This window comes from Megascapheus bottae, chromosome 7 (genome assembly GCF_031878675.1).
Source record: "Megascapheus bottae isolate mThoBot1 chromosome 7, mThoBot2.hap1, whole genome shotgun sequence".
Taxonomy (NCBI): Eukaryota; Metazoa; Chordata; class Mammalia; order Rodentia; family Geomyidae; genus Megascapheus; species Megascapheus bottae.
This window is the reverse complement of record NC_143515.1, coordinates 8,313,585-8,329,304: the sequence shown is the minus strand read 5'-3', so window position 1 is coordinate 8,329,304 and position 15,720 is coordinate 8,313,585. Positions and strand designations below refer to the sequence as shown.

Below are 15,720 nucleotides of genomic sequence, written 5' to 3'. Positions count from 1 at the left end.
AAATCTTTTTCAAAAAGATTTTTGGAGACTCTGGGGAGCAGGTAGAGCCTAGATTTGGAAAGTTGGATGTAATACAGAAGTGGCTTCCTACTCCCACGTATTTCTAGCTGTCTGCCCCGAGAGCTGCTTGTTCTCACTGAGGTTTTCAAAGAAATCCAGGGCTGAAAGAGTTAATGAAGTGTGATGGTGCACAGGGACTTTTCTTCATGTATTTCCATCACAACATAAACAGCAGAATGAAAAAAAATAACATGCAAAAAAAAAAAAAAAAAAGAAAGAAAGAACTTCAGTGGTCTCTCATCACCGAACAAACTGTTTTTCTACCTATTTTGTATTGCTGGCTTCTGTTATCAACCCAATCAGCAAATTGTGGCCAATTTTGTCATGGTGTAAGCAGACATGTTGTTCCCATACTGACTTCAACTGGGGCTACCCATTCTAGTATAGGAGAAAATGAACAAGCCACAATGCAATGAGAAGAGGTGCCTCTTTTACCAAGTGAACATCTTTTAAGATTAAAATGCCCGTGTTACATATTGAAAAACAGAGTTCTAGTAAATTCAAATTCTGAAACAAATCTTTCCTGGAAAAAAAAAGAATTACTAATTCATATATTGATTCGATTTTGAAAACAACTTTATGACATTGCCCAGGTTTGACCAATACAAAATCCTGAAACTTCCCTTGAATGTCCCATCTTAGCCATTTTTTAATTGCAGAAAGAAAGGAAAAAGAAACCAATTACACCAAATTATGCTTGAATATGTAGAACAAAACTCCCCAGGAGTTAGTTGAATTAATCTAAGGTCAAATAATCAGTTAAGCAGTTATTTACTACTGAAAATAAATGACACCCACGGAGTTCATGCTATATATTAATACTGAAACCAAATAGCAGCCTTACACCACAAATCATTTCATAAAACAGAATGAAACTTAGTTAAAATGAAAAGGCACCGTTTTCTTTTTATAAAGCATTTAAATATCAAGATTAAAATGATGGAAAGCTGATGTGGCTTTTGAAATTTTGCTAGGTTCACGACAAGAACATATCGAACATTTTGAAAAGCTATGCAAGATTACTTCCTAAACAGAATCACACCTCAGAAGAGAAGCTGAATTTCAGCAGAAGATTAAATTCTCTTCTCTCTGTGTAATCTTTCCTCCTGTTCAAAGGTACAGCAATATGTACAACATTTTTAGCCTTTTTAAAATACCAACATGCCCACATACTGTCTCAGATTAAACCAAGGAGAAAATGACACATTCTGAAACCATTTTCTAAAGCTTCTATTCCTGATAACACTGCACCACTTACAATCAAATTAATGAGTTTCTAAAAAGCCAAAACAACTCTCCCCAAAGAGACAAAGTACTTTATAGCAGCCTGCAGACTGTTTTAGATTTTTTGGAGAGGTGTGGGGGATCTTTTGTGTATTAATTCTTGCCATTTGTGTTTTTAAAAGTTAAAGGCATCTTTTCACATCTATTTTAGATGCTGCTTAGTGCTCTGACTAATTAAAATGAGAAACACTTTGAAAAGCACCAGTGGAGCTAGCACAGTAGTTCCTTGCTTTCAAACAATTTAGACATTGGTTAACTCTTGTCCCCAAGGTTGTTTGCACAAATATCTTCTCAAGATCTATTCAAACTTGAAGATTCTTAAAGTAGGAAAGTCCCACAAAGAATGAGAAGTCATCATTGCTTCTGAAAGTAGATTTCTTCAGAAAAAAAAAAAAACTACCAGAAAATAAACAGTGAAAATCACCAAAAAGAATTAAAAAAAAAAAAGAACCTGAAAAATGCACAGTTTGTAAGCTTAAGCAAGAAGAATTTTCAATGTTGGCAAAGAAAAACACATTTCTTGTGGCTGTCATTGTTTCTAGTGAACCCCTAATGAACAATATATTAACATCTTCCACTCAACATAAAATGTGATATGACTTAACATATAAGTGACTGAGAATTACTATCCAATTCACTCTGAAGTCTGACTGATACTTTTCAGACAAACAGCCTGACTCATGTAAGACAACAGCATTTAAAAAACAAACAGATGAAAGAAGCCTAACTCTGTGAAATGACAGGGAACAAGGCGAGGGAGGTAGAGGTCACCTGCCTTTGTCACTTTCAGATATTTTCTGGATAAGAAAGCTCCTGTAGAACATTTGCCCTCGCGTGGTTCAGCAAAGTTCGAAAGCAGAGGAAGCTTGACCTAACTAATAATTGCATTCCTGTAAACGTCCACACGTCCCATCCCCCGATGTAACGCTTGGGCAAGGCCGAGGGCTTTAGTCATCTGGAAAGACTAAACCATGACACGGTCTTGAAGCCCTTTCTTCAGAACCGTCGTCATCTCAAACTTGTCTCACCGCCACAGAGAAGGCTGTGTTCACCAAACAAGTTCAAGTTCAAGTTCACTCGGGGCTGTCTTTGTGACCCGGGAATTTCTTAAGAGCAGGGTGCCACCACACAAGCATTTACTGCATAAACTGTTCAAGTGTTCTTTTGAACTCCATTTGATTTTTTTTGCAAGTATATAAATAAAAATGTGAGCTCTCCTTGTGTTGAAAATTATGTTTCCATTACCATGACTTCACATACACCTGGCTAACTTTTCCTTTCTCAATTTTTTTTCTTTTTATAAAAATCTTTGCTCTATTTTGAGATATACCTTGGTTGGAATAAAATATGATTCCTTCCCTGTTTATCTTTTTAAAATTTGAAGCCAATCTTTTATGATGAAATAATGAAAATAATTTTGTTAAAGCAATCAGGCATTAAAAGCTAAGACTAACTCAACTATAAAATTAGAATAGTGAGCTTTTTGGTTTTCCTTTTTTTAAGCAAGGAATATTTTTTTCCAGAATCTATAAATAACTACAAGGGAGGAAAAACAAAAAACAAACAAAAAAAGCCAGACAAATAAGAAGAGAAGCTAATACACACACATACACACACACACACATATACACACACACACACACACACACACACATACACACGCACATTCGATACCCTGGTACCCTGGAAATGAGAGTGTGTCACATTTTATTTTCTATTTTCCTCAAAGAAAAAAAATTAAACTGACACATAACAAGTATAAGGAATTTAATGCTACAAGGAATTGACACCTAACAAATATAAAGAATGTAATGCTATTTTTTTTCTATGCCAATATAGAAAGGTACATGGATAGCAGTACATGATGCTGGACTCCAGTCCACACGGCCAGTACTATAATGAAACAGGACAGACCCAACGCCCAGTCGACCACAATTCTATTCCCTCCGCTCAGCAAAGCTAAGTTGCTTTCCCCTGCAAGATCTACTTGCACAAGTCAAAGGCACTGTGGCTACCTCTGGACGCTGAGGAGTGCAGTGTATTTTGAGTCATCTCTACCTTCCATTGATGTTGGCTTGAAATGAGCTCAAGTATGCCAACCAATTTCCTTATCAAAGCCAGCTGAAAACAGAACCGAGAGCAACAGCTTGTGGTTTCACAAAAATGTATTTACATGAAGTGTATTTTAAAGGGAGTTCGATCAGAAGGGTACGATGTCATCTGCGCTGTGTGGTGGGTTTGACATTTAAAGATGTCAGAGGTTGTCAGATTTATCTCCAGTCTATACTTAGTAGAGATGTCAGCCGCTCCACCTACCAGCAGATCTGGTGTTGTTGATTTCCAGTTTAGAAATCAGAAAAGAATTAACCCTTATTTACCTTGTGTAAATCCTCTCACTTCCTTTCCTAGTATGATTTTTGAAAAGAACAAACAAACAAAAACTGGAGCTGATGTAAGGAAGAGAAGCCAGCTTTCACAGTTGGTCACACAAGTGGTAATGAGGGCAGACCCTCTGGGCACAAAGCTGGGGAAAGTGAGTTCGGAACTAGGGTGATGTTTCTAGAGCATTCCCTTTCTCCACTGCAACTTGTCTCAAAATGAACATACTGACATGACAGGCTTTCCCTCAGGTGATGCTTTGAAATGGATGACGGGCAATGAGGCAAACCCAGAGTGACACTGAACGTTTTACCTCGCGTAAAGCTATCTCGGTAGATGTCATATCAAAGGAGAAGAAAAGTCACTGGATGAGCATCTGCTTTTGAGTATCGTCAGCTGCAAGCTCAGCCTTTAATGTCAGTCCTGAGCAACCAGGAGTGAATGTGTTGTGTTTTTCAGCGGGTGGGGAAGGGAGGGAGTCTCTATCACCTTTTCTCCACCCGAGGGAGGCAACGGTTTACCCTCCCACTCCCTCTTCCAAATGTCACCTCCCATCTTGCCTAACTTAAGTTCTGGTATACATTAAGACAAGCTAGAGCAGACCTGAAGCAGAAGGATCCCCCTGTACCTCACAGTACCCCTAGAAGCTTCCTACTGCATCTCTGGGACTACACACAGCTTTCAGGCAGAATTGCCCATGCAAAGGAATTCTGCTTCTAATGACCCTTTGACCTTCATTCACACTGAGTGGAGAGGCCCTGGACCCTGGACATCAAGGCCAGTGTTTACAGGTTGTGACTGATGTTGTTCTTCAAAGATTACACAAGAAACTTGTTTTTATAAAACATTGCACTTCAAGTATTTTCCAGTTTGTTTTTAAAAGAAGGCCTTCTCCCACTTTGACTCTTTTGTTAATTCCTTTGTTTTCAAAAAATGTGTAATGATATCTCATAGGAAGCTGCCTAGAATGTGCTAGATACTTGAAAAAGCTAGAAGGAAGGAATTTGAATGTTTGCACCATACAATGATAAATGAGAGTAAACTGATGTAATCTGATTTAAACATTACACAATACAAAAACATCACATGGAACCCCCCAAAGATGTAGACTTTTTGCAGTCAGTTAAAATAGGGAACTATATGGAAAGTAAATTATATCTCAAGAAAGCAGTTATCAAGATTGTAGCATGAACTCTGTCCATAGGACAGATTTCTAATCATACCAAGAAAGCCAGGACAGAGAAAGTTTCCACCCAGAGCTCTGTGGAGTCACTAGAAAAGGAAGGAGAAAGAGCCAGAAAATCCATGAGACAGCTATTAACTAGGACCCGGTATTTGCTCTGTACTTGACTACTAAGCAGGAAATAAAAACTTTGATTTATTTTTATAAACTCAAAGGCACCTAAGCTTCATTTATTTAGAGCTCCTTTCTATTTGCTTATGCTGTGGCACTCATTTGAACAGTTATAAAATCCAGTACACAAATGCCTGAAAGGCTGGTGTGCAAGGCCTCACTCCAATGGGAGCACAGGGAGTCTGTTTCTAGATTCTGGGTGTCCAGGAGCCTTGCATCACCTAAGTCAGACCCCAAAAGTCCCAGGGACAGTGACACAGCAAAAGGTACTTTATGGATAGTTTTGAGATGGACAAATAAAGGCTTAGCAACACAACACCTCAAATGGACTTCATTCAGAACAGCAATGCCCTCTCTTGTACAACCAAATGTGAAATTCTCCATTTTTGCAAGTCAGAGGGACTTCCCTCTCTTTCCACCTGGCCTTTGGCCACCAGCACAGACAAGAAGCCAGCCAGGTAATGTGCTCTGTCCAGGTGGCCCTCCCCCATTCCATCTCCCACCCACCATTTATTACCCCAACAGCTCTGTCTGCAGAACTAGCTGGTTGCTGCTGCCTGTTGCTAGGGGACTCTAATTGCTTCCAGAGAACAGCACCAACCATGGCAAAGCAATGAGCAAGCACCAACATTTCAGTTTGGTGACAAAGTAGAAATAATCCTCAAAAATATCCTCATTTCCATTTTCCCTCAGAAGGGCTGGCAGCATTTGCCTTGTGATGAAATCTACATTTTTTTTTCATCATTGGTGTTAGGGAAGATAGTCTTGGGGTGACTCTGATTTCCACAGTGAATGTCTCTCCTCCTTTGTCATTAACCCTGGGGCTCTGAGTGACTGTGGGCTCTTAGAATAGCTTGGCTAAGGATCTCACTCCGTTGACAGCTTTTATTTACTTTTAAAAAGTAACTTTTTTACATAGAAAAAAAAAAAAAAAGAAAGCAAACCACATTGTCAAAGTGCTTAAGCACACAAACCAAAGGAAACTGGGTTTCCAAGCTTTAAGCAGATGTTATTTACCCACGATCTAGTTCCAAGAAGTAACTTGGACACCATTATCATTTTATATTGGCATTCATTTAGCAGCACCGATTCTTAGCTGTACCATGCTCTCTTACATACTTGCTTCTTGCCAGTGAAAAGCAACTGGGAAACCTCAACCTTCAGCCCCCTCACCTCAAGCCTGGGGGATTTGGCTTCCCTAGCCTTTCCATAGGGGTAGCCAGGTCTGTCCACTGACGGTGGAGATGGGCAAAAGTTCCCTGTCCAGATGCCACCACCTCCTATAGAACAGAAGTCCAAGTGCTACATGTGGTTTGGAAGGCGCTTGTTCTCCTCCCTGAGGTGGGGCGGCTGGCCTTGTCACAGGGCAACACACATGGCTTAGGAACCCCCTCACTTTCGTCATGAGTTCTTAGGACCCCAAGGCTAGCTCCCTTAGGCTCTTGGGGTGCTAGGGCTCTTTCAATGCCCACTGTGCTATCACCCAGCTCATATGTGGCTCAGAGGTGGTGATACTGAGTAAATATCTGCTTACAGGGCTCAAAATGGTAGTTAAGGTGGAGGAAGGGATTTCCTAGCTTGCAGCTCAACTAAGGGTTCAGTCAAGCAGGGTTGACACAGATGAGTTCTAAGGGATAAACAATGGTACTGCTGAGCAGGCACTCTCCAGGCTCTACTAGGAAAATAACCCCCCCCCCCCCCCCCCGGAGGGAAGGCCCGGAATTGTCTTCAGGGTAGAGAAGGAAGCCAATGCCTAGATGCAGACCCAAACAGGTTCAAGCCCTGGGGAAGGGCCATAGACTTTGCTCACTCAGTGTGTGTGTGTGTGTGTGTGTGTGTGTGTGTGTGTGTGTGTGTGTGTGTGTGTGTGTGTGTGTGTTGGTACCCTAGCTTAAGCTCAGGGCCTGAGTGCCGCTCCTTAACTTTTTTTTCCCCTCAAGGCTGGCATTCTACCACTTAAACCACAATCCACTTCTGAGTTTTTCCGTGATTAAGTGAAGATATGAGTTTCATGGACTTTCCTGTTAGAACTGCCTTCAAGCCACAGTTCACAGATCTCAGCCTCCTGAGTAGCTAGGATTACAGGCATAAGCCACTGGCGCCCAGTGGGACTCCAGGTTTTAAAGAAGTGGTTTGCCACTTTCTGTCCATGAAGCTTTCCTAAGTAAAAAGGAGACCATCTGCAGTTTGGCGCATTTAGGTCTCTGTTAAGAGCAAGAAATCAGCTGATGGGGTTGGAGGTATGGATGGCCCTGGGGGTTAAGCACCAGCCAGTGAACAAAAGCATCAGATACTAAGTTTGGATCCCAGTCCCAAACAAAAAGAGAAAAAGAAATCAGCTGACCTAGAGCTGTCACTATAATTGCCTTAGGCACAATTTCACTCACAAGCCTTCCTTCCAGTACCCATCTCACCATCGGGACCAGGACAGAGCTTTCCACATAGATGCAGACTCAAAGAAAAATCTTTTCAAAACTTGCCCTTGTCAGCAGTACCCTGAATGAAAACAGAAAAGTGAAACTACACATCGGTTGTCTATCCAATTAAATAACATTTATCTTTGGAGGTTTGCCTGTGTATAATCTCTACAGTCAAAGCTAGGACAAGTTTGGCACACCTAATCAAATGTTCTGCTGAAACTTCTTATGGGCAGATGCTAAGAAAACCATGTTGATGCCCCTGGGCCTGTATCATGGGGATGTTGCGTGGTTTGGGAGAGCAAGAGCTGCGAAGCTCTTGACAGGAATCCAATGTGCTTTCCATAGAAATTAAAGTGTACTTGATCTTTCTTTCTATTTTGGATTCTGGAACTAGTGTTTGAATGAAAGTCCTCAAGCTGTCACTCAGCTTTTTCATTTACGGGCAGTGCCTCCAGTTCCTAGATGATTCTGTGTGTGTGTGAATCCTGGGGCTTGATCCTCAGATCTCAGCCTCCTAAGTAACAAGGATTACAGGTGTGAGCCACTTGCGCCCAGCTTGTGGGTCATTCTTATACCTTGATTATTTCCTCTTTGGGTTTGCAAGGAATTTCACAATTCACCAGGGTTTTCACAAACATCTGAGCTTTACAGCCTTCCTAGGAAGCATGGGACAAGTGGCTCAGTCTTGTTCACTTAGTGAACAAGAAAACTGAACAAGAAGAAAGTTGGGGGGACTTTTGGGGGTACTATGGAGATTTGAACTCAGGACCTTGAGCTTGCTAAGCAAATATTCTATCTCTTAAGCTATGCCTTCAGCCCTTTGTGCCTTTGTTTTTGTTTTGTTTTGTTTTGCCAGTCCTGGGCTTGAGCTCAGGGCCTGAGCACTGTCCTTGCACTTTCTCAAGGCTAGAGCTCTACCAGTTGAGCCTCAGCACCACTTCTGGCCTTTTTCTGTGTATGTGGTACCGAGGAATCAAACCCGGGTCTTCATGTATGCTAGGCAAGCACTTTAACCACTAGGCCAAACTCTCGGCCTGTGCCTTTGTTTTTAAAAAAAGAGATCTCAAAGGTATTCCTGGGCCAGGCCAAACCAAAATCCACCTATCTATGCTTCATACATAGCTAGGACAACTGGCACATGCAACCTTGCCCTGCTATTAACTGAAATGTGGGTCTCATGTTTGTGCTAGGGCTGACCTTGGACCACGATCTCTGCCTCCTGAGTAGCTAGGATGAGCCAGCAGTGCCTAACTGAAAGAGGAAAGTTTGTAGAGACAGAATGACCCTGGAATACAGCCCCTTAGACACATTCCAGTGAGAGAACCCTGAGCTGACCTTCTGAGCCCATACCTACACTCTACCTACATACCACACCACACCACACTTGGGGCTGACCTCAGGATGCAGATACTTTATCCTGGAAGGTTTTGTCCAATGGAATTGAAAGAAAATAAGCTGCATTTAAGACATGCATACTCTCCCATAATCAAGCTCCTGGGCACAAAGCCTCTCCATATCAAAGCAAGAGCAGACTCTTTCCTGAGACTTCCTGGGGTTTTTTTGCCATGGGCATGACCCATCCATGGGCTGCTCCTCAGTGTCTGGAGCCCCCAGCACCCCCCTTCCCACTCTGCCTAGAAAAACCAGGAGGCACTATGTGGTCTTGGGTCACTGAGTGCTGCCTCCCAGACCAGCACATGGGGTTCGCAGAGGTGGCTTGCATGGGGGTGACTCTAAAAGCAGCACCACAACTTCTTGTAGGCCACATCGCTGGGATGGGGGTGCAGTAGATGACCCTTGGGGACAGGCCTGGTTCCTTAGCAGGCTGCGGACCACTGCGCTCTCATGGGAGCTAGAGAGCTGTTTCTTCTCCCCTGTCCTTTGCCTAGGATGCCTCCAGTGTCACTATGGGGGAGTGAGAAGCTGTGGTCACCTGGAAGCCAGGGGGTGGGGGAGTCCCCCAGACATGACCCATATCCCCGCCCCGAAACTACCACCCTGGACACCGTCTTAGAGTCAGATAGCATGCCTGTGGAGAAGACTGTCTTCTGACTCAGGCCTTTAGTAAGTGGAAAAATGAAACTTGGTTGTCTATTTTTTGTTTCTCATCTCAGTCTGCTTTTCTTTGTGTAGGCTAATATACTAAGCAATATTTCATTGTTTCAACTTGTTATCTTTTTAAAAGCCTATTTATTTATTTTACTTACTGGGATATGTAAACTCAGGCCTGGCACTTGGTAGGCAAGCTTGCTATCACTTGAGCTACTTCTCATATTGAGGGGGGGAAAAAAAGCAAAGCAAAACTCCTTTTTTAAATAATTCAAATACATCATGAAAACAAACAAACAAATGAAGCTGTGTGTTGTGGTTCATGCCTGCAATCCCAGGACCCAGGCTGAGAGAGAAGAATCATAAGTTCGAGGCCAGCCAGCCTAAGCATTAAAAAAAAAAGAGAGAATAAGAATAAAGGGAAGACAAGGACCCAGAAGGAAAAGGAGGAAAGAGGAAGGAGAAATAGATGGGAGGAAACTGGGGAGAAAGAAGGAAACTTAGCACAGATATCACCCTCATTGCGACAGCAACTATTGAGAGAGCCACAGCTTTCCTTTTCTTTCTTTCTTTTTTTCCTTCCTTCCTTTCTCTAAATCTTTCTTTCTCTCTTTCCTTCCTTCTTCCTCCCTTCCTTTCTTCCCTCTTTTCCGCCTCACCTTCCCTTCATCCCTCTCTTTCCCACACATCTCTCTTTTTTTCCCTTCCTTTCTCTCAAATAAGCTCATTTTGCACTCAGATGACACCAATATTACATTCCTGATACTACATTCCAGCTCTTGGTCCTTTTGCTTCACTCCACTATGCTAGCTGCCCTTCTTACTAGCAGGGCAACTCCTTCCTCTACCTCCTGGGTATCAGTAACCTGACACGGAGGAGAAAGAGCTCTGTTCTGTTTTCTGCCCACACACCTCCCCTCAGGAAGGCTTAGTGGGGGGACTTAAGACTACTAACTGGTCTCTGGAACTCGTTCTTCAGTCACTCAGTTTCTCTGACCCTCTCTTTCCTCCACCTTACTACTCCTGAGTCAATGTGTGTGTGGTCCATTGTAGAAGGAGCTCAGAATCAAGAAACAGGTATCAGATTAGGAGCAATACAACTCCACCTACAATGTATAGCTCGCTTTATAAAAAAAACTAACCACAAAAGTAAGCTGGACATGGTAAATCACACCACACTCGAGGCATGCAGACACAGTGAGACCAAAGGAAGAGACTTAGGAGAAGAGCACAAAGGTACATTGCCTGGGTGCCTCTGATTATATAAAATGATATTTATTGAAATGAACTCCAGGAAATGGAAACAAGAGTTTTTGCCTTTGTTGCTATTTTTGTTTTCTTTTCTTTCTGTTTTGTTTGTTCATTTGTCTGCCTTCAGGAGGGCAGAAGGGGGGCACAGAAGTAGAGGGGACCAAGGATGAATAAATGCAGCCATGGTACAGACATTATGTTGAAAATGAACTATACAACTTAAAGATAATAAAAGAGAAAATCAAAATAAGCAGTGCAGTATTTGCATTAAGAAAAAAAAACAATAGTAGATCTAAGTAAAATTGGAATTAAACCATCCTGAATACCTAGGAGTAATCCAACCAACATCAAAGTTCACAAAGGCTGCACTGTCAACACTCCTGCAAAGGGCTAGGCATCCCCTATGAAAAGCCAGCAGGCAGCCAACTCCAAATCCTTAGCTGCAAACAATGTCTCCCATGAAATAAAGGCCTAGGACCTCATGACGCTCTGAAGTCAACACAGGGAAACAGGAACATCAAGCCACTTTTGTTGTGCAACCTTTTCCTGGAGATGCACCATGGCAATTCAGAACCTTTTAGATGAAAAGTTTAGGAAGGCCTAGCTGTAGGACCTTATCACAAGCCAGTCTAATCAGTAGCTTGTTCTAGGAGAAGAAAAGGCCCCTGCGGGGAAGGACCCCGCCAAGAGCCCTTGGCTGAGTTCCTGCAGCTCTCTCAACTTTCCCATCTCTAAGATATCTGAACTACAGAGCGGCTCTTGAGATTTTTCTTTTGCTCTATAGTTGCTATACAGTCTTGCAAATCACAGCCCCTAACTTGATTGCCCATAGTAGTTCAAACAATCTCTACGAGTGTCATTATTATTATTAGTAGTAGTAATTATTATTATTATTGTGTGGCCACAGCCATACCAAATGTGCCATTACAACCATGTTTAAGTGGATGAACGAAGTGACATTAAGTACATTCATGTTGCTATGCAACCATCACCATCATCCATCCCCAAAGAGTTTTCTTCTTTCATTTCCACAGTCACTTTCTGTTTCCACATCTCCAGCCCAATTCTAGGTCTTTTTCTATGAATTTGACTCTTCAAGATATCTTCCTCAGGGTAACGTTACAATGCTTTTCATCTTCACACACAGCCTAAGCGCCACAAGAGTTAAACAGTGTTACAGTCTATTGGCTACACAGCCCTTTGGCTGCCCTGCCACACGTAAATTATAATGTGTACAGTGGCCCCCTTCCAGGCTGGCTGGCATGAGAAATACTTTTTCCGATTTGAAAAATGGAAGTTCAACCTGAACATCTAATGACAAACCAAGTGTACCAGGAAGGAGCGCATCCAGTGATAAACACCAGGGAACTGCTACTTTGGTCTGGTAAATGACACACTTTTAAATCTGATATTTTAAAAGTCATTTCAGAAGTCAAATAAACTAGGCTGCCATCTCCTACGCACTGTGTCTTCTCTCTCTCACCACTGAGAAAAGTTACTCAAAACAACAGGAAGCTGACTAGGGTCTCTGCCATGAGCCCAGAGACAGTCAGTCAGCAGCAAATACCGTGGGTAACTAACACCCCTGAAGATGGCATGCCTGAAGTTGGTTATTAATTGTTGAAAAAAACCATTTTTTAATCAACAAAAATGGAAGGAGAAGGGAAAAAGTTTCTTTGTTTAAAGAAAAGGCAAATTTTATTCTTAAAATTCATCTGTAAATATCAAGAATGTTCAAGACAAAAGTCATTTGTTTTATACAATAGCACCTTGAGAACCATTCGGGTCATTTTTAAAAATTTTATTTGCTACAAGATGAGCTGCAACAACATCACAGGATAATATAATTCCAGAAACAAACCAATAGGAAATACATACTTCCTAGGTAAAATTGCATGAGATATGAATTCAAGCTAAAATCTTAGCTACTCAGAAGGCTGAGATCTAAGAATCTCAGTTCAAAGTTGGGCAGGAAAGTCTGTGATCCTCTTCTCCAACTAACCACCACTAGGCTGAAAGTGGGACTGTGGCTCAAGTGGTAAAGAGCTAGCCTTAAATGAAAATATTCCAGGACAATACCCAGGCCCTGAGTTCAAGCCCCCGTACTAGCATTTAAAAACAAAAGTGTGAAAATATGAAATATCAATATGAAATAACATGGATAGATAAATGGATAATAATTACTGACCCAGAATAGGAATGACTAATTGAAGAACATTGCTTGCTAGATCATAAAGAGAAAAAAAAATCTAAAAGTACTCAATGACAATTCTAACTGGAAATACAGTTCTAAGCGTATTTATTTTAGATCTGAAAAGGTCTCATATTGCACAAACACTAAAGCTGTCAAAGAAAGTATCATAAAGCCATAGGTTTATTTAGATCTGAGAAAATAGCAATTTGTACTAATTTGTACTGATACGATTTCTCCTTTAAAAGCCTAGGAATGAACATATATATATATATACATATACACATATTGTACAAAATATAAATACATATTTAAGCACAAAAGATAATAGAAATGATATATGTTCATAGACTTCCTAGGAAAAGAAGAGAACTAGCATGTGAGAAGCAAGTTCTTGATTGGATACAACTAATTGTATGCTTCCTTCCTTGTCTGGAGGCACTCATATTTTATATGTATTTATAGAAACACTGAATTTTCAAGCTGACTACCCAATACTGAATCACCACGATGATTCTACTCTGACCCCTCTTTCATCTCCTGTTGCTTTCTTTTGGACAAAAAGAAAGCTAGTTTCTGAACTATAGATGCCCAGGAAATGAAGGGTAAGTGGAGAGAAAACCACACCAGGCCTGCTGTTCCATTCTAAGTCCCTAGGCCCCAGGGGCTTTGAAATCAACACATTCCACAGACCACCCACGAAGCAGGGAGCAATCACTCCCCAGAGAGAAAATATTTAACATGTAAGTACTTTTTTTTTTGTAATCAACATTACTCTAGAAGCAGATAAAAATGACCTTGAGGGAAATATCCACCGGACCCCATTAGTTTTTTAATCTCTCCTAAATTTGAAAATGTCAGAAATTCAAATATGCTGACAAAGGCTCAATGCATTGACATTTGATAATGACTTCTACCAGTATCTGTTGCAGAAGTTCCTACAATTTCACAAGAACAATAAACAGGGCCAGAACCCTTTGGTAAGATGGCGTTAGTGATCTTGAACCAAAGGGTAACAAAGTCCACACTTACTGACTGGCAGAACACACGACACCCTTGTGACAGCCTCAGGACACCTCTGGCCCTACCCCCACCAAATACTGTAGTTGAATGGGGGTGGCATGTTCCCCAAATACTACTCCAGTAATGCTAATTACTGCTAGTCAAACTCACATTTGACTGTGGAAAGCCACAGTTGGGGGGTGGGGGAGAATGGTCTAAAATGTCAAGGGGAGAAAGGAGGTTGAGGAGTTAGATTCTAGACTTGCTGTGGTGAGCAAAGTATTTTCTAATGACTAAGACTGATAGCAGTGAAAATTCTCGCATAAAGCTACTGTCAGTCACACCACTCGGTGATCTGAAAAGAGCTCCACAAGTTGTGACTACTCTGCCCAAAGACACAAGAGTCGCCCATCATTCTCGCAGAATACCTATCTATGACTTGATTTGGAGCTGAAATTCTCATATCTTCTGTTCACAGGAGAGTCAAGAAGATAGCCTAGGATGCGGTGAGACCCTCGGTTTGCTAGAAAATTCCACAGTGATGAGCGCCCTAACTTAGGTGGGTGAAGCTCTTGACCCTGAACAGAAAAGAAAATGCTCAAAATAGTTCTGAGAGCGCTGCCTACCATGTGATCAACCCTGTGAGGCTTGTTGATGAAATTCTGCCCAGGACAACCCCAGGCCATGCTAGGGCCTTAAGGAAACTCAGGGAAGCCTGCTGGGGCCTTTCCAGCTACCTCGTAGAGGTCCTTTAAACCAGAAGCGCAACATAGAAACCTCTCCCCAATGGAAGTTTCCCCAGAACTTATGAAGGGCTAAACCAAAATAGCCTTCCTGGCCTGTGCAAGTGTGGGGAACTTAATGTTACCCAGGGCATGACCGTGGGAGATGCACCTCCCTATTCACACGCACGCCGTTCTTTCTTGGGACTTGAACTCAGGACCTGGGCCCTGTTCCTTAGCTTTTTAGCTCAGTGCTGGGGCTTTACCACTTGAGCCACAGCTCTACTACCAGCTTTGTGCTGGATAAGTGGAAGCAAGAGTCCATCGGATTTGTCTGCCCAGGCTGGCTTTGAATTGAAATGCTCAGTTTTCAACCTCCTGAGTAGCCCTAAGCTTACATGGGGTAAGGCATGAGCCTGGCTCTCTCATTTCCTTTTGACAGAAATAACAGCAACATTTTTAGTAGCTCAGAGCTCAAAGCTGCCAGATCTCTGGACTCTTCCTTGAACTCCTCCTTCTTTAATCTTTTCCTTCCAGAGTTAACACTTAGAAACCTACACATACACAATAAATAAAAGGGGGACAGGCCCTAGAATAAGGCTGTGGGGGGGGGCTTGCCTAGGCTTCCAAAGAGTCATTCTCTTTGTCCCCATCTCACCGTGTGGACCCTGTAGAGGACAAAGCCTGGCTAGGGCTCTCCCTCGCTCTAGTAGCTCTTACTTCTCCTTACTTGCTACCTCTGTTTCCTTCCTGACATTCCTTGGTATTGAACATTGGAGACAGAATACCACCTTGGAGGGGGGCAGAGGCAAAAAGCTGAGTTCCGACAGAGACCACCAGTCCTGGCCACACAGTCCATCTCAGGCTCCCTGTTCTAGCTTCTGGTTGTCTCTGATGGTTGAAACTTCTTCCAAGCCCTCGCTTTTTATCAGCCAGGACTTACTGATGGCAGAGGACCTTTAGGAGTTGAGAATTTCTCTTAGGGATATGTTATTACTCTTGTAGTGAG

General features: G+C 42.1%; 1 long non-coding RNA gene across 1 annotated transcript in view; it reads right to left on the bottom strand.

Annotated features, from left to right (window-relative positions):
- The window catches only part of LOC150060254 (uncharacterized), a 56,969-nt gene that overhangs the window by 7,343 nt on the left and 33,906 nt on the right, over window positions 1–15,720 (bottom strand). The gene's annotated exons all lie outside the window — the stretch shown is intronic.